This window comes from Ambystoma mexicanum, chromosome 9 (genome assembly GCF_040938575.1).
Source record: "Ambystoma mexicanum isolate Mex_15411 chromosome 9, UKY_AmexF1_1, whole genome shotgun sequence".
Classification (NCBI taxonomy): domain Eukaryota; kingdom Metazoa; phylum Chordata; class Amphibia; order Caudata; family Ambystomatidae; genus Ambystoma; species Ambystoma mexicanum.
In genome coordinates, this window is record NC_090931.1 from 94,166,078 (window position 1) to 94,187,752 (window position 21,675).

Below are 21,675 nucleotides of genomic sequence, written 5' to 3' on the forward strand. Positions count from 1 at the left end.
ATCCGCCCTGGTTGTAGTTGGAGGAACGGTGGGAGTTTTGTCCTCTAAAACGGTGAGTTTTAAATTAGCCCCTCTGCACAAATGGTTTGTTTGTGAGTTGTCCCAGGGATTTGAAGGTGTCATATTCTCCCTTAGCATTTTTTAGGGCTTCCTCAACCGCTTTTCCAAATAGGGTGTTAGATTCAATTGGCATATATAATAGGGTGGCTTGGGTTTCCAGCTTGAAACCTGATTGACGTAACCATGCATGGTGTTTAATGAGGGTTGCTTTGGCTACCATCCGGCCTGCATTAGCTGCTGCGTCTAGATTATTTTTCAGGATGCAGCTTGCCACTTGTTTACCTTCAGCTCCTCTCTTTAAAAGCTGTGTTTGTAGGGGCTCTGGGGCAAAGCCTATTTGTTGTGTAGTTGCATCCCACATCTGGCAATTATAACTTGCCAGGAGCCTAGTGTTGTTGGCTATTCTTACTTGGTAAGCAGCTGAGGAAGTTACTTTCCTGCCCAGTGTATAGATCTTTTTTGCTCTCCTTGTCAGAAGGGGCTTCAGCAGAGGCTAAATGTCTGCCCGCTTTTTCCTTGTGGTGGTCACCACGAGAGAGTCAGACTTTAGTTGCCCCCTGATGTACAATGGGTCTGATGGGGCCAGTCTATACATCTTCTTGATGCAAGGGTTGACTGCCCTTGTCAGGTTGGGGGTAAGTAAAGAAGGCGGAATGCACCTTTAGATAGATTGGAGCAGTGGAATGAAATATGCTGCAGATCTCTTATCCCCGAGATGTACTCTACAAAGTCTTTGTCGACTTGTGCCTCCTGGGTATCGATTTTAAAATGGTCTGCAGATCATTATACTGCAGCTGGTTATCAGCTACTGGTTGGTCAATATGGTCTGAGGATTGATTATCATTATATATGATATATCTTTCACATTTATATGATTATCAACATCATAATAATGGTCTGTGTCCTCTATGCACCTCGGTCTCCTTTGTCTGCAATTGAGCCAGGATCCGGTGAACCTGTAGTGTCAAAATAATAGAGGGGTATTACACAAATTGACCTTTTACAATTTACTTTTTGCACAATTGACCTAATTATAGTGGTCCTAATTGACCTTCTGCACAATTGACCTTTATATTATTTTAGTTATGTTATACATGTATTGGGTTGGTTTTGGATTATAAATAATATGAGGGGATTGGTTGGGGGGTTGCAGGGGGTTTTTGAATTGAGTGGGAGGGTTGTGGGGGTTTCCCCCACATATATGTCCTCATTGACCTTCTAAATTAGGTAAATTCTCCCGAGCTCAATTGTGAAAAGGTCAATTAGTATACAACCGGCAGAGGTACTAGGTTGTGTCACGTCTAGGCTGGATCTTTTGGCGTCAGGATGCTTATTAGCTGCTTCGCCTTGATGGGGCCCTTGGAGGTTGGTAAATTGATCAGGATGTTGATCAATGAAGTTAACAAAGCTAGACATTATCCTCATTACTCTATCAAACTGTTCTGGGGTCCATTGGGTGGAGCTCGAGAAAACTGTGGGAACAGGGGTAGGGAAATGATCTGGTGCAGGGGGCTGTTTGTGGTGCATTGTCCCTTAGAGGGTGTCACTAAGGGCAGAGTGTTCTTTATCCTTTGCAACTAGAGATTTTGAGGATAGGGGCCTGCAAGATTTTGAGTTTTTCGACGTTCTGGATTTGAGGAGAGTGTCTGGGCTGTGTTTTTTAATGAGTTCTCTCATTTTTTAATTATTGCCAAGGGCTGTCGACATGTCTTTCGACACATGGTCGCCAGTACCCGAGGACATATCTGCTTTGCCGGCATACAGGATGGCACCAACCAAAAGATCCTGCAGCACTCTTTCAATGCAGGCAATTTCAACCTCCCTTAACTTTACAGGATATTTGTAGCCAGTCCATCCGTTGACCCAACCTTAATGTTGGCAATTTCGCATTTCCACTAGCACCCAAGATATCACCAAACTGGCCCCCACCACCTTCTCAATGGCAGGGAATGTGTTGTTACCATCAACATAGAGGATACCATCGGCCAAAACAGCCCACCACACTCCCTCAGTTCAAGAAATTTCACACGCCCAAATTGGCCAAACCAGCCTATAAGAACATCTCACTGTAGTTCTTTTCCAGTTAGCTGAGATGCCAGGCAATGGGCCGACGAGCAGGCATGCATACTCTATCATGCACCTAAGACCTCTTAGATGGACTGCTACAGGAGCAAGCGTCATGCGCACAAATATGCAGCAGCACAATCGTTGCACATCTCTGCCATGAATGCACAGCATCTGCCATGCATGCACAGCATCTGCCATACATGCACAGCTTCTTCCATGCATGCACAGCATCTGCCATGAATGCACAGCTTCTGCCATGCATGCACAGCATCTGCCACGCATGCACAGCATCTGCCACGCATGCACAGCTTCTGCCATGCATGCACAGCATCTGCCACGCATGCACAGCATCTGCCATGCATGCACAGCATGTGCCACTCATGCACAGCATCTGCCACGCATGCACAGCTTCTGCCATGCATGCACAGCATCTGCCATGAATGCACAGCTTCTGCCATGCATGCACAGCATCTGCCACGCATGCACAGCATCTGACACGCACGCACAGCATCTGCCATGCATGCACAGCTTCTGCCATGCATGCACAGCATCTGCCATGCATGCACAGCATCTGACATAGTAAGGCGCATTCCAAACACAGTCAGGTTTTCCAGTGCACCCAGGCTTCCACCTCCAACAAGATGTGTGTGATCTATGCTTTGACTATTGGCAGAGTTTAGACTACAGAGCATTGTAAACATCCCACAATTCATAGCGTTGTTGATGTGGGATAGTGTTCTATTAAATAGTTCTGTATTGCATGTGTCAGGAATTCTGAAACTATAAGCAGGCACTATCCATCCCTTCTAGAGCACCTAAGCAACCCCCAGTAAAGGTGTAATTAACCCATCGAGCCCTGTTTTAAATTGATGCATTCTGGGAGTTGTCGTCCTGTACATTTAATGTGAAACTCAAAACTACAAGTGCCAGAGCACATTGAATAAAGCAAGACTGGATGAGCTCTCTGCTCAGTGCAATTAACATATAAAGAACCACGTCCCACTTGAATCTATATTACAATGTAGACAATGCAGAAACATTATTTGTTGAAATTAAGTGTCCATTTCTGTTCAGAATACAAGCCATCCAGTGTCAAACCAGGTAAAGGGCTACTCAGGTGCCTCTGTTGCAAGAGTGCAGCTCCCAGCCTGTCTGGACTGACACAAGTTCAAGGGTGATGATAAAAGTCTGCTTTGCGGGCAACATTAAAGGGTCTCTTATCTACTGTATTTCCACAGAGGACATCTGGCTAACAAAGTAACATCAAATATTTGTTTTGAAGCTATCAGCTTTAAACGCCTCCTCCAAGTACTACTGCCAAACAGGTGATTGCATGTATAAGGGGCAAAGGGCGCTTGCGCCATGTAAGGTCACTGAGAATGATGGCGCTTCTTTCCGCCACATAGAGAAATGCAGCGCTCCATGGATGCAACCTTCGGCTCTCCAGATGTTTGGGACAGTAACGCCCATCAGCCCTAGCTATCCTTACTAGCAGTGAAGCATCAAGGAAGATGCTGTCCAGTACATCTGGAGACGCTGCAGTAGACTGAGAAAGGTGCCCGACACAACTATCTACAAATACTTTCCTATCTTCCCGAGTTTGTGTCATGCCACCAGGTAGTATTTACAAGGGTGCTGTGCGGTTCTATTCTGTTTATCAAGAGTGCCAGCAAGAATTGAAGTGCCTTTCAGCACTTACAGAACAGTTATCTACAGGGACGTAATTTCACCAAATTTCCAGGGGTAGCGGAAGTGACATCACGTGACCCTTGACCCCCTGATGACATCACAGGAAGTGATGTAATTTGACCCCACTCCCAAGTGACATCACAGGAAGAGATGGCAAACGACCTTCAGATTTTTCAGAAGCGTGTAGCACCCGTGTTTCCAGGCGCTCTCATTTCAGCCAAACATAAGAACCGAGGCACAGAGGGAGGCATGATTTGTCCATGATCACACATTTGGGGAATGTCATTTTCCAGATTCGACGTGAGGTCTATATGTACAACATACATAACGCTGTATTTGTAACAGTGTAACCAAAATCTCAAACGCAGGCTACAGTTAGTGTATGAAACATCTATAGGCCTGTACATTAAATCATTGACCAGGATTCCCTGCTTATGAGATAAGCATCTAGATGCCTTCGGGTTAGGTGTGCTATATTAATGCAAAAATAAATAAATAAAACAAATAAATAAATAAATGTAATTGTGAGTCACCTACCACCACGATAAAAGAAACCTATTAAACTAGTCTGCATGCACACAGGGGAGTGCACCTGATAATGTTATCTTTGCTGGAGTATATACCTGGGAAAGGTACCTTCAATATCCCCAAGACCCCCCATAGTTTTTGTTATCTAAGCGTAATACTGGGTGCCAGAGGACTTAAAACCCCTCCACCATTGAATGTAATATAATTGCTGCACACATAAATCCATGGCACCACACAGTTATTTTAAATTGAAAACACGCTCAAGTTGCTTCTCACCCGGGACTCACTGGAAGACTTCAAGGCGCGCACTGCACACTACCCCTTTGTCAGACCCAGTGGTGCCCAATGGCGTAGCACAAAAGAAGGCTGCTCCCTTTCGAGCCACGCTTTAGGGGCCCCCAAGCTCCTTTACAAAGCAGAGGGCACGCCACACCCCGTGCAGGTCCAGACCACCACATGTGCGCAATGTCCATTATGATTATGCCGCTGCAGGGGCATGCACTCTACTCCAAGTGAAAGAAGTTAATATGTTTTTTTAATCAAAGTTTAAATGTTTAATGTAACATAGAAAGAAGAGGGCAGTGCCTATTCCACAAATATACCAGCCACCAGTGGTGGCTGGTGAGTTGTTAGGGTGCAGGTATTTGCCACAAGTATGTGATTACGACTGAGCGTAGCGAGCAAGCCCGAACTAACGAAAATGGGTTTGGGAGAAGGGGGCAGGGGGCATTCTTCTCCCTCCCCTGAGAACATTTTTGAATAATGATGTATTACACAGCACACTTTCTGTGAACATTTGGGTAAAAGGCCAATAATCGGTTTTGTAGGGTGAAGGGTAAGTCATGAAAAAGTAAAATATAGATGCAAGTCACGAAATGTGCACAGGGCATTTCCCAATGCGTTATCATGCTGGTCCCTGCAATATAGGCCAATATAAAAAACATTTTCATGCTGGCTGTGCCCATACATTTCCATGCTGGCTCCACCAACATATGCTAGTATTCCCATATAAGACCATACTCATTTTCGCTTAAGATGTTTCTTTATAGGATCATTATTGGCACTGGGCACAAAACCGGCTCTGCCAATATATGCAAGTACTCCTATGTAAGATCATACTCCCATTGGTTTGGCCATTAAAAGTGACATGTCACAATAAGAAAACCTGTCCAAACTGGTTCCAATGTGAGCCAGTCTAGACACATAAAAAAAAAAATCTTGCTTGACTCAGCATAGATGCTAAGTTAATAAAAAGTCATGTTACAGTAAAAAATATCCAGGCCGCTACATCAAAACATCAGTCTAGCGAAGTCACACTACTTATCATGCTTGCTTTTTTAAAGATGCAAAGTAATAAATGTCTTGCCACAGTAAGCAGTGGCTTGAAAGACTGCACCAAAATGCCAGTTTTGACAGGTAATGACACACATGAACTTGGCTCTGCCCGAAAATACCACTAAAACATGCAAAGTCAATAAAGGATGTTGTAGAAATGCTCCAGAGATCCCCAGTCTCCCGGGGCCTTACACACACATGCATCCTTAATCTCGATGTCTTCGCTCTCACCGAGACATGGTTCACACCAGTTCTGTAACAAGCTTTGATACTCTCCTCCCTGATGGCTAAAAGATCCTCTCTGCGTCCAGATCCAACCATCTGGGTGGGGGTGTAGCCTTGATCTTCCCTGAGTAGGTTTCTGCCTCTGTGATTCCTATGCAGGCCTACTCCTCCTTTGCATGCCTCGTCTGTAGGCTTTCTCTCCTGGCCATTCTCTCACCATTGCTACCATCTATCGGCCACCTGGTCATAGTACCTCTTTTCTTTCCGAGTGGGTTGACCTCTCCTCCTGTCTCCTGGCCTGGATGCTTCCTGTCCCTCCTCGGGACTCTTTAGCAACCTCTGCGACTCTCTTTGTATTCTGGCCCAACTAACTCTGCAGGGCACACTCTTGATGATCTCATCTCCTCTGACCTCCCCCTCTCTAACCACTCCTCTCACCTGGAGTGATCACTTTCTCTTTTCCTCCCATTCTCCCTCTCTACCCCGCAAACCAAGTCAGCACCAGCACTGCCACCAACCTTCTTAGTCATCCAGCCCATGATTCTTCTCTCCCTCTCCTACACCACTGGCTGACTCTCAGCCTGACACTGCCCTTTCCAAGCTCCACTCTGCTATCTCCTATACTCTTGACCTTCTTGCCCCTGTCATGACGATCCACCTGAAGCCCAAAGCCAAGTGCAACTCCTGGTATGACTCTGACCTCATCACCCTTAAATGCAAGTGTAGGGTGGCTGAGAGGAAATGGCGGGCATCCTGTACATCCTCTGACAAACTGGCCTGCCTCCTGCTCAAAAGGCAATATCGACCCTCTGTCCTCACTAAGAAGAGAGCTCACATCCAAGCTGGCGTCTCTGCAGCATCTAGCAACTCGGCTCAACCTTTAAAATCTGCAAGGAGCTGGCCAATCCTGCTCAGTCTCTACTTCTCCTGTCCCTTCCCAGGCTCTTTGCTCGGCTCTGGTTTATCATTTCATATCAAGAACCCATGACATCTTGTCCACCATCTCTTCCTCTCCTCCTCTTCACACCTCTCTCTCTGCTACCTCTGACCCACTGCAGCTGCCTCTCCTCCCTCTTTCTCTTCCTTTCTCCTGTTCTCCCCCGACAAGATTTCTAGACAAGTCCGATCTATGAAAGTCTCTTCAAAACAGGTTCTTCCCTATTCGTCCAAAACCATCAAGGACCATGTTGACACCAATGCTCCTCGACTGACTGACTTCTGCAGCCACTGATTCACCACTGGAGCCTTCTCCTCCCCTCTTAAGCATTCTCTTGTCCACCCTCATCTTAAGAAACCCACAGCCGACCCCTCATGCCCAGCTAACTATCTCTATCACTCCTTTCCTGGGCAAACTCCTGGAAAAGCTGTCCATCTCCCATCTTTATCTTCACACTGATTCTGTTGGATGTCTCCATGACCATCAGCCTGGCTTCAGAGCGGACAAAAGCACGGAAACTGCTTTCCTGAACATGCTTGAAGACCTGCTCTTCAACCTTGATTCTAATCTCCCCTCTGTCCTCATCCTACTTGATCTCTCTTCTGCCTTTCTGCTCAACCGCCTCTGTGAAAACCTGCGTATCACTGAACAGGCCCTGGCTGACCTCCTTCCTTTCCAACCAACCCTCCCAGTTCCAACTTGGGCCCTTCCTTTCCTCTAACTCACTTTCCACTTGTGGTGTTCCCCAGGGGTCTAGCCTCTCTCCTTGTCTTTTCAACCAATAACTGGCACCCCTAGCCCACCACATTGATGCTCTCTGCTCCAACTTTCAGTGTTATGTGGATGACACTCATCTCGTTTCCAGGCTCCTCCCTGCCACCTCTTCTCCCTCTGTCATCTCTGATTGTCTGTCTGCAATCCAGGAGTGGTGTGCCGCCAACAACCTCTGCCTTAATGCAAGTAATAACAGAGATCCTCCTCATCGGCATTCCTGCACCTTCCATTCCTGTCACTCTCTGGCCGGCCTCCCTTGGCCCTCTCCCTGCTCCCACCTGTGTGGCTAAGAACCTAGGGGTCACCTTCGACTCCACGCGTTCCTTTTCTCCACACATTTCCAACGTCTCTAAGTAATCAAACTACCAACTGCACCTCCTCAGAGGTATTCTTCCTTTCCTCTCTTTCCACCAGAAGCTCACTGTCTCTAGAGCTCTGGTTCTCTCTAGGTTCGACTACTGCAACAGCCTCTTTTTAAATATACCTGCTATTACTCTCCACCCTTTGCAACTCATCCAGAACAGGACTGTGAGACTTGTCCTTGGCCACAGCCCAGGGATCGTATGTCTCCAGCCCTGAAATCTCTTCATTGGCGCTCAGTAGCTGCAGAGATTACATTCAAGACCCTTTGCATTGTCCACAAGGCCTTCTGGGGCCTGGGGCCACAATACCTTCAACTCTCCCTTCAAAATACCTTCGTACTCAAGTCCTTCGCTCCTCTACCTCCAACTCCCTCAGGGTCATTCGCTTCTCCAAGCAACGAGTTGGTGGCAGATCTCTTTCTTCAGCTGGGCTTCCTTCTGGAACAGCCTCACTTCCTCTGTGAAACTTGAGGAGAACCATCTCCGGTTCCTGAAGCACCTCAAGACCTTCCGCTTTGCTTCTGCTTTCTCTCTTCCTCTTACCCGCTGATCTTTCTGTTCCTACATTGGGCACCTGATTACCCTTCGATCTCGTGGCCAGATCTCTGCCCAGCTGGCTTCATACCCGCACTGCCTCCTGGCAACCCTTGCACTTGGGTCTGTATCTACAACCCTACAGTCCCCTTACCTGCACTTATTAACACCTTTAGTCTGTGCTTAATTCCTGCACTTGCCGCCTGCTGGCCACACTACCTTTTGTGGATTGATCACGTGTGCTGCACTTTCCACTCCTCCCCTGCCCCTTGCACTTTCCCCTGTACCTCGCCCCTGAACTTGTGCGTTCTCAATGTCACTGGGCCTGGTAAGATCATTTTTATGTCCTCCCTTGTACCCCTCCCTTGCCTCGTCACACCTTGAAACACTTGTATATGGGCACGATATAAATAAAATATCATATCATATCCCATTTCACCCACTGGTCACTCCCGTATACATCCACTCTCACATTCACTCATGAAGAATTATCCACACATGCACATACCAAACCCCACCCAGAACATTGAAACACACACTACCACATTCATACTCATTCACCCACCAGTCACTCACTCACCCCTTCTCTTACATCCACTCATTGCATTCTCTACACAGACACACACCCACCCACCCAGAACATTCAAAACACCCTTTCACATTCATACTCATTCACTCACCAGTCACTCACTTATACACCTTTTCTTACCTCCACCTATTGCATTCTCTACACAGTTAGACAACCAACCACTGACCCAGAACAGGCAAAAACACACAATCACATTAATCCTCGTTCCCCACCAGTCACTCACTCACACCTTCCCTTACATCCGCTCATTGCATTCTCTACACAGGCACACACCCATTCACTCATTGCATTCTCTACACAGGCACACACCCATTCACTCATTGCATTCTCTACACAGGCACACACCCAATCACTCATTGCATTCTCTACACAGGCATGCACCCACCCACCCAGAACATACAAAAACACATATCACACCACATCACTTCTCATTCAAACACCAGTCACTCACACTTTCTCTTACATCCACTGATTGCATTCTCTATACAGGCACAAACCCACTCACGCAGAACATTCAAAATCACACATCACATCACATCACTTCTCATTCAACCACCAGTCACTCACACCTTCTCTTACATCCACTCATTGCATTCTCTACACAGACGCCCCTCCAGCCCCCAGTACATTCAAAAGCACACATCACATCACATCACTTCTCATTCACCCACCAGTCACTCACACATTCTCTTACATCCACGCATTGCATTCTCTACACAGGCACACACCCACACAACCAGAACATTCAAAATCACACATCACTTCTCATCTCATTCACCCACTCGTCACTCACACCTTCTGTTGCATCCACTCGTTGCATTCTCTATGCAGGCACAAATCCACCCACCCTGAACATTCAAAAACACACATCACATCACATCACTTCTCATTCACCCACAAGTCACTCTCACTTTCTCTTACATCCATTAATTGCATCCTCTATGCAGGCACACACCCACCCATCCAGAACAATCAAAATCACACATCACATCACATGATTTCTCATTCACCCACCAGTCACTCACACCTTCTGTTACATCCACTCGTTGCATTCCCTATGCAGGCACCCCTTCAGCCCCCCAGAACATTCAAAACACACATCACATCACATCACTTCTCATCCACCCACCAGTCACTCACACATTCTCTTACATCCACTTATTGCATTCCCTACACAGGCACAAACCCACCCACTCATTGCATTCTCTACACAGGCACACACCCACACAACCAGAACATTCAAAAACACACATCACATCACTTTGCATTCACCCACCAGTCACATACATACATCTGACACGCATTTCACTCATGCAAAATACACATCATATATTTTTTTTAAAGCCTTCTTACCTTTTTCTTGCAGCTTCGTTCTGTCTTTCCAGGCAACCCTCGGCTCCTCCGTGCTGCTCACGAACAGGAACTAGGAAGTTGCAAGAGCTTACTGGTTCCTGAATGTGAGCTGCGAGGAAGCTGAGGGAGAAGGGTTTGGAGCTGAACATGGCGTGTGACATGTGCCATATTTCATGGTCAGCTCCAACCCCTAGTGAGCGCCTCCCCGGCCCAGCCTTTACCCTGATGGGTGAGGACTGGGCCGGGGACCCCCCCAGACCTGCTGTGGCGGGGACCCGGCATCGCAAGTGCCCCATTACACCAGGAGATTCCATTTTATTTTTTGAAGAAAAAGTTGGGGTCGCAAGGATGTCCCCAGGGGTTACAACTATGGCCCCAGGGGTCGCAGTTGCGACCACTAGCTACACCCAAATGACATCTTTGGTTATCAGTTCCATTATCTGTTCTACCGCTGTATCACCTGCTCTGCGGCGTTTAACGAAACCAAGTTTGTATTTTTCATGTTGTCATTTTCAAGGCATTTATGTGACAACACTACATTCTACTCTCCCTCACAGCTTTGGTTTTTAGTTTGCTGGGCGCATACGATCACCAGGCCACCGCAGAAATAAAGAACTACCTGTTTCCCGCAGTGTGACATAAAAGTCACAAGTGCCCACACCGGCTATAGTCCCGCGGGTTATGCAGTGAACCATTGCACGTTGCAACTGTTTCATTAATCTCCTCTCAAAAAATAAACAAATAGTCTTTTATTTAAATGAATGTGTCCACCAAAATTAGAAATGAAGGCATCAAATACTCTGAGAAATTAATTAGCAGGAGCCCGATTCATGAGGCCCCCACCAGCATCGAACTGGTTCCCCAATTTATTTCTGGGTTAACAAGCATAACTTCTATCCACTACCACTACACGTAATTTCACTTAAATGAGGCTCTTCTTCAATGAACCAATATTTCACACACCCTCTCCACAGAAGACTGACATTGGAAGAGAGACATAGCTTTCTAGTGGTGTTGACATTAGTGAGAAAAAAAAACAAATTGCTTTGTGGAGTGATCTCTGTCAACAGTCAATATATATATATATATACATCATTAACTCGTTATGTAGACATGACTTGCAAGCTATTCAAATCACATAATAAACCATCTTGAGAGCAATATTAAACTCTTTTTCTGAAGCAGGGCTAGAGGGAAAACATTATGGCTGTATACATCAAATATACTTAAGTGGAAAATACCTGAATAATAATGTACTATAAAGTTTAAAAAGTTCCATCTGTGGTTCACTACTACTTTGCAAAATGTAAATGCACCAAACACACAGACTTTGGATTGTTTTTCTTGATATGCAGAGGAACATTTTAAATTGTACAAAAAGCAAATGTTTGTTTGTGTTAAATATAGAGAACTGAAATTAAGCCATCCAAAAGCCTGTGACATCTGGCCTGTTCTCTGCTATCCAAAACACGGACCACTGACATGGCCAAAGTGAAATGAAAGAGCAGGCACTGTGCATAAAAACGCAGGCAAAAAATTAGTAGCCTAACATTGTTCAGAAAACAGCACCAGTACTAGACTCTGACATAAGACAATTTGCCCAGGCTCACTGTATCATCACGTGGAAAGCTGAGCTATGAGCCCCCACAATGTGTATCTATCTACATTCTCGACTTTAGCTGTGTGATCACCTTTGAATTTGACAATGTGACCAGGAATATGAACACTGACCTCTTCAACAGGTGCATAACACAGCGAGCTACATCATGTGCAAGAGTGGCAATCAACGTGCATTTCAACATTGGTTACTTCGCATGATTAATATATTCATCTCATAGAGGTGAAACCACTAGCCCACTTGTGTCATAGTGAGAGAACAAACAGTTTCTACAGTTTCTACTACTGTGAACTATTGTGAACACATAACACAATACCTGTTAAATTGATCTGATCAAAACGTATTTGTTGAAAACAGCCAGCTAACAGGCTCAGAGCTGACTGTCCCGGCAGTGCCTTGTATAATATCATGACCTGTGTCTTATTCTGGTGACCACATGTGGGACACTCACTCCCTTGTAGCAGGCAGCCATGGGGTGGACTCTCCCAATATGCTTGACTCTGGGCATGTGCCCCTTTGCCATCACGCAACGATGGCCCTACACTAGCTATTTGTTGCTGGCACACTCTGTTAAGAAAAGCAGGGTTCAACAGTCACCTTCCACGGTGAATACAGATCACAGCAGAACTTGCCTCACCCACAGAGCTATCTGCGCCGAAATCTCTGCACTCACATATGATTAATATGCATTTAAAGTTGCTAGAGGCCATGATATAAAAAAGGTAGATAATGATGCATGGAAGGGCGAGATAAGTTTGTTCTAGTGAATGCAGGCACGTTCTTTCGTAGAGTGTGCGCAGAAGGAATTGCTGGAAAGGTGGATAACATAGGACTTAGACTGTGACAAATGCCCTCTCTATAGCACCGCCCATCTGATGGGCATTTAGGTCTGCTGTTGGGTTGGGCATGAATGGCAGACTTTGACGGTGCCTGAGTGCTATGTGTTATGGTAATTTTTCTGCACGCCGTCTAAATCTGGCTGTAATGCCATGGCTCTCCGTTTGCTTTACTTTATGTAATTTCTACCGCGCTCCAGGGTACGCGAGGGCTTACGGGCGCACAAATAACGATAACAAGGCAGACCAACGGTAAGTTCAGGGGGTCTTCCTTAGCAGTCATGAATTATGTTGGTCATTTCTGGGTATCTAGTAATATATATATGTTTTTAGCTTCTTTTTGAAAGTATCTATGCCATGACAAAAAATACCAGGTCATGTATGAATTCAAAATCCATGTTTTTTTATTTGCTTGGATACCCTCTGTGTCTTTATTTTGATGACACCGTTCTTCACTACCATCCTATAGAATTGCACCAGCGCCAAGTCTATGCTGCTGCCGGCGCAAAAGATTCATCTGCTATGTGCTTCCTCGCCTCCATGCCATCAATGCTGGAATGTTATCTTTTGGGATGGTATTTGAGACACAAGTTATGGAACACTTTGAACGCTCCGGTGTGGGAACAATTCTGTAGCGTTCTTGATATTTCTGACAAGCCCCTCTTCAAATATAACCTTTACAAGGGCCTGTAGGAGGTGGTGACCCAGACTCCAGGCGTTGCCTCCTCCTCTCCTGTTCCTCCTTCAGTGGAGGATATGCGCAAGCCTGATAGTGTCTGTTTGCCTCCCATGTGTGTTTGTTGGAAGGACTGTAGCCATTGCCAGTTTCGTTTTCAACCAGTATTTCTTTGGATTGAGAAGCAATAGTCTTAGAGAACCTTTTACAGTTCTAAAAATGGGGTTTTATTCAAATTCTGGCCACTGTACGTGTCTATCTTTCATGATTACATGAGGGGATGGCTTTGATTGCTGCAAACACCAAAACTGCCGAGTCATTGACATTTGACAGTGTGAGTCGGCAGTGCAAATTCACTTTCAACCAGGCAAATATTCCATGAATCGGCCCCTAAGTCTCTTGTTTGGGGTGTAATCTGTGCTTTTCTTTTTCGTAGACCACTAAGGTCAAATAAAACAAAAAATTAGAATGGGTGTTTTAAAACCATATCCCTGAATAAAAACACTTTTGAAACACGGCCTCATTACACGGTAGGCGGTAAGGGTTTACCGGTACCGGTGAGGGTACCGGTACCGGTAAACCCATACCGCCTTACTACGAGGTCCCTTTCCGGGACCCGACCTTAACGGCTGGTGTAGACCAGCCGTTAAAGTTGGGAGCCGCAAAGGGACCTTGGTGCTAATTACGGTACCGCAATTTGCGGTACTGTAATTAGCTCCTTCCCCATTCCCATTATGCCCTATGGGGCAAAAATGTGAATGGGGAAGGGCATGGAGGAAGGGGGAATTACTGCCCCGCCAACCTTGGAATGGGGTGGTAATTCCCCTTTCCTCCATGGTGGTACCGGTATGGTACCGGCGCAAACCATGGTGCTAATAGCACCATGGTTTACCGCCTCCCGTGTAATGAGGCCCATAGGTAGTTATTCTTAAGAGAAAAAAATACCGAACGAGTACATTTGAAAGTCTATGCCTTGCAACTGGAGCATCATTTCCGTGACAAGGGAAATAGATTGCAGACTTTTGGTACTCACACTTTTTCTATTTTCACACGAGGGCTCTGTACATCAGACCTTCCCATTGTGTCACTCTCAGAAAACTACATGAAAGAGAATTATTCACGTTGCTGTAACGTATGAGCAATGTTTCTGTGTGTCAACACCGACCACAGTAAAAAAGATTCTGAAGTTTTTGAGAGGGTTTACACCTTTGCTGGAAGACTGTTTGATAAATGTTTTAAAATGCTGAATATACGCAGTTCATGTTTTACCAAAGAGAGCATTCACGCTACTGCAGAAAGCGACCCTGGCTTCTGTGGCTGCATGGACTGAGTGGTGGCAGTGGGTGAAAACACTGGCTGTTCTAGCCTCCTAACATGGTCAGAAAATAAATGGTTGTTGGGCAGAATCCTGTGCAGTTCCCTTAGGGAGCACTGCACAAGATTAGGACTACAGGTGAGAGCAATAAATCCACTTTTGGTATCAGTCAGTACCACAAAGATTTAGTTGGTAGCTGTGGCTGAGCAGTCAGACTTATCTCAAGAGGGAGATGAGCAGTATTCAGGGTTTACACAATAGGCCCACTAGATTATGGCACAAGGAAACACTGATCAAAGCTTTGTATTTAAAAAGTAGATATATATTTATTTTATACACTTCTAATAAAACACATGTATCACAGTCATCAAGCAAGTTAAATTAAGTCAAAGGAAAAATATACACACTCCCAAGTTAAATTGTAGACCAAGTGAACCAGAGTGAAAACTGAGCAAAACGGCGCAGTGACAACTACACACAAGGGATCCTCTAACAATTCCTCACGAGGGAGGGAAAGCACAAGTTATATAGAAATAGGTTCTTGCACATCCTAGCAACACTTCCCATCAGTTTGTGAACCAGTTTAAGCAAGGCAGTGCATCAGTATAAGCAATACTTAAATGAAAACTGAGCAAAATGGCATTTCACAAGGTAAGAAAATGGGGAAGAAAGGGTAGTTAAAAGAAAATAGGTTCACCACACAGTTCTAGCTGAGAATCAATCTAAAGAAGGCAGATCTAACAAATGTGACCAGAGTCAGTAGGCCTGTGCCAAAGTCAGTTGGTACAGGGCAAGGGCCCAGGAGCAAAATGTTCTTGTAGCTGCAGTCAAGTCTTTGGTTAACGAAGTGGAAAAGGTGAATGCAGACGTTGAAAAGACAATGTTAAGAGAGAGGGGCGGCCAACCCAACAGGTAGGTAAAGGATTTAAAACACCTTTAGTGCTACCGCGAAGAAAGTGCAATCTGGCGGAAGAATGAACCTTAAAATGGCGAAGTGGCTCCTGCGGTGGCGGTTGTTCCTGGTAGTTCCTGCAGTTCGGGTGATCCAGCAGAGGAAGAGAGTCTCTCGTCGTGCAGGAAGGTTTTAGTTACTGCACTACCCAGGGATGAAACCAGCCGCGGTGCTGCCCGACGAATAAAAGGTACGCTCCTTTAAATCACAGTCCAGGTGGACCGGTGCCTGGATATCCGGCCTCTGAGTACAGGGTATGGGAGATTTGACCAAGGCAGGTCCGGGAAGGTGATTGGCAAACTGGGTGGCCCCACCAGTTCAAGGGAAGAAGGCTGGTTGTGCCCACCAGATGCAGGTGAAGATCTTCTCTCGTCGTGTGGAGAAAAGTGGTGAGACGCTGCAGCAGGGCTTCACCGATGGTTCAGTCGTCACAGATGTCTTTGGCTTCTCTCCTCTTCGGCATCTTAGTTCTAGTGGTGACGTCTTGCTTTTCCAGTCCTCAGGACCCTGCTTTTATGCAAAAAGATCCCCATTCATGCAGCCTAGCTGTCACTCACACAGTGGACTGGTCATCTTGGCGGGAGACCCTCTAGCCTATCAGGATAGAGTGCGACATGGGTTGCTGAGGCAACCCTGTCCAGGGGTCCTACTCTCCCTCCCACACAATGGACCCACCCCAGAATCAGTTGCGCCGAAAGGAGGGCTTCTCGGCACAAGCCCGCCGAAAGGACGAACAAAGGATCCCTGACCTGGGTTAGTAGTTTAGAGGAAGACACGAGAAAGAAGTTATATTAAAGTTCTGGCAATAAAAACCTACCGGAGTAAAGTTAATATTAAAATAAACCGGCGGTATGTTAGAGGCTGTCAGAAAAAGTGGTAGCCTCTAACAATGGGAAAATCCCATAGGGAAATATTTGCGGTCGAATATTTACGGTCGTAACCACTGCCACCAGCCAGAAACTTTTGAGGGAGCGACTGTACGGTACCCTCTCGAAAATGAACATAGTGGAAAAACTATTAACCCCTTCCAGTACCTCCATAGTAAGATGGGCTGTACTGGTTTAGTTCATAGGATTCGACTAGTAAAGTCAATGGGGACTTTACATGCCCTGGGAGACAGTAGTCAGTCTCAGGGTATGGAGTCTGTGTTTGGGGGTCGCTACGACACCCCTGTGTCACTGCACTGAGGGTGCTGTTTAACACATGTGAATAAAGGTGGTTCCTATGGGGTTGAGAAAGATCCAATAGGCATTAAACACAAAAATAGCCTAGAACACACATAGCAAAAATGCCTAAGAGTGGGAAAAAGAGTTTCACTCTTAGTAGGAAAAAAGAAACAAACCCTTCAAATCCAGCAAAGCTGCTGGGGACTCTATAGGTAAGGGAAATTAGCCATAGAATGAAAATCCTCCCTAACAATGGTTGAAGAGTTAAAGGGATAGTTATGGAATTAGAATATATACTGGGTACATACATTTCTCCCAGCCTAGACACTAAGGGCTGGATTCATGGAAATGTGCACTGAAATCCCACAACGGCTGCACGCCAAGAAAGACATTATGTGAGCCTGCGCACAGAATGAAAATTGCACGCCCTGTATTCATGGAATGTAGAGCGCAAAGTAACCGTAATCGCAAATTGTGGCCGTAACGCCCATGACACGCCAAAACGCAAAGCAAAAATACCCAAAACAGCCACCTTTGCACAGTCCCCTGGGCACGAATACAGTCACTCTTCAAACAGTGCGTGGGGTCCCAGCAGCAGGCCTGCATCTAGGGGACCCTGCCAGGGTCCCCCGTAAATCTATATGGCACTCTGACAACATGCATATAAAAATTGTAAATCAGTAATTATTCGGGAAATCTGCATGCAAACCCCTGTAATCTGTAGAGGAGGTCCCAAGTACAGCTCGCACTCCAACTGTCCATTTTGAATTACCAGGAATTGTCACGCCGAAATATGTGATGTATGATGAGCAAATAAACCAGAAGAGAGCCGCAGTGGGGCTCTGTCCAGTACCTATCAAAAGAACAGCACCTATTGAAGTACCAATGCCAAGGAAACCATGTACATTAAGGTACCCATTGAGAAAATCAAATCAACAGATAAAAAGAAATGAGGATCGTCTGAATACAGTCCCTGAAGAAACCAAAAGGGTCGTAATGGAAGACGAATGGTGAAGGCACAAGAACCTGGACTGACTCGCACATAGAAGATATGATGATCTGAGAACAATAAAAAAAGACGAAACGCCATGAATAAAGGACATCGTGAACCCAAAGTGAAAGGACAATGTCAAGTGTGAGAAGCTTAAGCCACGAGAATGATGAAGATAATCGACCAGTTTACGCATGTTCATATGTTTGAAACCGCAAGAAAGCTAAGAAAATCACGCAGCTTGCTATGCTTAGTAGAAGGATACTTCGGCAAGCACCACCTATGCATATCTACCTTGAAAGAAGCACCATAAATAAGAACATTTCCACCTTGCACAAGAAGCAGAATCAACCCAAAGGTTACTAAAGGCCACACGAGGAGAGCTTCATATTTTGCAAAATCAAGAATAAGCGGCCGAAGCAAAACTCAGCAGAGGCAAATTGTGTCAGGGAAACCAAGGTTGCATCAATCAAAATGGACGAACAGTAGCTACAGTTAATTGAAGCAAAGAACAGAATATCCTGCTCAGGAAGGTCAAGATAAGAAAACAAAGGCAGGTGGTGGGTGAAACGAAAATAAAATACACAAATTACATGAAGAAGAGGCAAATTCACGGTGCCTGAATCATGTGACCAGCCGAGCGAGAAGAAACAAGGCTTTCACACCTATACATGGCAGTGGGCCAGAAGAAGGTATCAAAACTTTTCTAGACAGGAGATGCAGTCTTGAGGCCAACCACAGTGAAATAATTGACACATGGTCACTAAAGTGATGATTGATTGTAACAATAATTGGTGGAAGGCCGGGGGGGCTAAGGGGCACCCTGCTCCTGGCCGACCATTCTGCGTGCTGCTAAGCAAAGTGGGAAAGTGTGAGTGGGGTTTGTGCCAACCCAATCACAATGAACCAAGTAATCTAGGGTCCTATAGTTAGTAGAACCAATGGGACGTCATACTTTTAGTGATGTCTACAGTAGCCAGATGCAGGTAGGGCTTAGATGCCCCACCTGACAGTATTTACCCAATCCCCTTACTTACCATATACAGATATAGTACCTATATTAAAGTTACCTTTCCTAAACCAATAGAATTGCATGCCAACTTTTAAGCGTTAAACATTAGTGATGACGAGTTTTTTAGTATAAATGATGTGTTTTTATGAAGTTTGTTGGAGTTGTGAAGCGAGAAGGAAGATCACACATCCGCTGATATTCATGAGACTCCCTGTTTGTTGTACTTGTCATTAAATGGACTCCCTTTGCCAAACCATTGAGTTGTCAGTATTGATTTGGTGTTGGAGTATTAATCTGCACCCCCCATCCATCTCACGGGTGCTGCTATCTTGTTTTAAAGTACTTCTGAGCAAACCCCGATTCTATGGGCCGGTTGGGGGTCTCAGACTTGGTTACCCCCCAACACTTAGTACACCTCGGAAGCAACAAATAGGATGTACTAGTGAAGACTAGCTTTAGCTCATTGCTTACAATTCACTTATTATTGTGATGAGATCGTACGGCGGATGCTCTATAAAAACATTGAAAGTATTTGAATGTGATGTGTATAGAGGTCAACCCCGGTAGCATTTATTACTGAATAACTGTCTTGCATTCATGTATGTGCATTGGCATGTTTATGTTTATGTTCATTTATGAGCAGTTTGAACCCTTTTCTATGTTTGTTTTTTTTTTGTTCTCTTCTGTTTTTCCAATATGTCTGCCAAATAATAGGCAGGTGTTGTTAAAAATACTACGGGGAACCAAACCTGTACTCACTTGATTTTAGCTAAATGAATAAGCTAAAGATCACTGTATGTGTGTCTTCCTGCTCCCATCCTCATTGAGCATAAGTATACAGCTTTACTGATACTTGGCATGGCAAATGGTACAATCTTTGCAGTAAATGTATATGCAGAGTAACACCACATTTTTGTGGTAGGACGCCACCCCCTGTTCCAATAGTCCACATCCCTTGAGCAGTCCCTTTTGTTACCCAGTGGGGGGTCTCAGAGCACACTTGGTAGCAGAGATCAGATGGTTATCGATTATCGAATAGATAAGACACCCATTGACCATCGACATAAAGTAACTCTAGGTCCTCGCCAATATCATGAGTCCTTTGCCATCCGGCTGAGTATACTGTGAAGCTACCCGTAGACAGTGGTTAGAATTAAAAGCAGAACCTGCAGGCAGAGGTCTGAAGGGACCTGTGTTTACTCATGTAACCCCTTCCCACTCCAACGGGCAGCTAAGCGGGTGAACGGCAGGTGAGACAGTGACGAAGGCAGTGATCCCGTGCATCCAGAGAGGAAACATGTGAACAGTGACTGAAAAAGACTAAATGGTTTGGCAAAAAGTATATGCCTTAGAACAAGTAAGGGAAAGGTAATGGGGGGAGGCGGGAATATATATATATATATATATATATATATATATATATATATATATATATATATATATATATATATATATATATATATAAGGGGAAGGAAATAGTGACCCAAAGGGTGACTAAAGTAGTAAAAGTGGATACCGGAGAAGACACCCAAGAAGAGAGAGGATACCGGGAAGGACACCTGAGAAGAGAAAGGATTTTCCTAATTCCTATGCTTTAATATAGCGGCTAGAAGAAACTTGCATCCAGAGTCCTGAATAAACAGGAACAAATAGGTTACCACAGCGGTTAAAGACACTTGTGAAAGGGATGAGTTTAAACTCCATGTCGGAGTAATATTAGAGGCAGAGGTCCATGTAACCAGCTGGAGTTTGTCTAGTCTGTTAACGTCTGTCTTATGTGTTATTTGTTGTGACATCATAGGTCAAAATTTTAAACTCCATGTCGGGGTAATATTAGAGGCAGAGGTCCATGTAACCAGCTGGAGTTCATCTAGTCTGTTAACGTCTGTCTTATGTGTTATTTGTTGTGACATCATAGGTCAAAATTTTCCCTTCGAGGAACTAATATAAAATGTATGCGATTAAGTAACTGAGATATTGTAGTGTACAAATTGATGTTTATTGATTAAAAAAGAAGATATTACATTTTTTGAGGAAAAGATGGGATTGGAGCTTGCATCGATTGGTGCTCGCTCATATTGTTGAAATTGTTTAAGTAACGAAAAACATTAACAAAGAGAAAGTGAACAGATTTAAGCATGGAAGATATGACTCCATTAGTACACCTGCACAAACAGTTCCCAAAACATGCACCTAAACTGAAAAAGTACAGTGCAGAATGGGTTAAAGGAACCGCCAACAAAATGTTTATGCCATGGCAACAGGGTGGATGGTTATCTAAAGCGGTCCTGCAGCACATGACGACATATTTACACGCCACATACACGGGCAAAAAGTTAGACAAATGCCTAGCTAGTCTAGAGTTGTGGAAAATGTAACAACAGGGTAAAGAGGAGGAGCCGCCATTAGATTGGATACTTAACGTATGCAAAGAGGAGGGTGAGGTGAAACGAAAATTGAAGCCAGTAATGCCGAGGGGTTATACCCGGTACGAGAACTTAAAGCAGCTACAGGATATAGCCGAACACAAATGAGGGGGGGTGTCCCAAAAGTGGTGATGGATAGTGACTATGAACTAGACAAAAACAATGGGGTCCACAATGCTGTAAATTCAATTAGACAATTACTTGAATGTCTACTTATTTAATGAGTGTAC